Here is a 1,172-nt window from a genome sequence, read left to right as displayed (position 1 = left end):
TGACAGTAGGTATGACACAAGCTATTGTTTTGCTCGCACCTATTCAAATTTCATAGATTGTTCTTTATTTAAATAAAAATAAGTTATGCATGTAGTTATGTTACTAACTAAAAAGTTTGTTAAGAACTAGTACGGGCGCACATGACCAAAACATGACGTACGTCTAAAAATATTGACACAGATAATGTGACAAAAACACGTATACACTACCCTTACATTAAGGTCGTGTATATATATTTATGGCACTTTGTCCGTATAGATATTTTCAGACTTTACTGTACAAAGGCGGAGAGAGACAGAGTTAATATTATGCCAATTCGAAAATTGAACCATATTACGGAGCAAATAAGTGACCACTGATCACCATGAGACGAGAGGAAGTGATCCGAAAAGAGAACATCAAACCCAAGTGTAGGTACCACAGGTAGGTAAACATTCTGAATTAACACTTCGCTGTCAAAACTTTGACGCACCGTTTATTGTTTATGCATGGCTTGCTTCGAACGTAATTAACAGATTAATAAATTATTGTGTAATTTTTTAACTCAGGGAGTTCTCATTTATCGACTTCCGATACACATAATATCGGTACAATGTGGAACACAAAACATTAAAAAGATAATAGTTAATGGACATTGACTGTAAAAGAAGCTTTTTTTTTATTGCACATATCTAATTCGCATTTTCTACTCATCAAATGTTTTCTGAAACAGATCGCTCTTTAGCGATAAGACCGCTTGTTATATAACTCTACTTTAAATATTTTTTAATATGTTGTATTCTAAATTGTATCGATATACCTACGTCGATAAATGAGAAGTCCCTAATTGAAACTGCCACGAGAATTCCAGCCTCTGATAATTAATAATTCTTCGCTAAGATAAATCCCTTACAAAATACTTTCGGATTTATAAGTGCGTGTGCTGGGATTACCAGTTGTACACAGACAAAGTCGCGTGCAAAGGTAAAACTAGCTAGCTTGAGATAGAGATGATATATAGTTACAAATAAATTGCTTGACCTTATCTCAAAATGACAGTAGGATGAAGCGATAACGGTATATTTCATATATTACTTTGCTCTTTGCCGATAACCGCATATCGATACCGACACATGATACAAGCCATGATAACATTTCTGATATTGACACAATGACCTCTCGGGGGGGAAAT

The 1,172-nt window shown here is 34.5% G+C and overlaps 1 long non-coding RNA gene across 2 annotated transcripts in view; it reads right to left on the bottom strand.

The window, feature by feature from the left end:
- The window catches only part of LOC133516485 (uncharacterized), a 469,629-nt gene that overhangs the window by 44,420 nt on the left and 424,037 nt on the right, over window positions 1-1,172 (bottom strand). The window lies entirely within an intron of this gene.

This window comes from Cydia pomonella, chromosome 3, assembly GCF_033807575.1.
Source record: "Cydia pomonella isolate Wapato2018A chromosome 3, ilCydPomo1, whole genome shotgun sequence".
Taxonomy (NCBI): Eukaryota; Metazoa; Arthropoda; class Insecta; order Lepidoptera; family Tortricidae; genus Cydia; species Cydia pomonella.
Note: the sequence above shows the minus strand (reverse complement) of the source record. Positions and strands in the feature narration are given on the sequence as shown.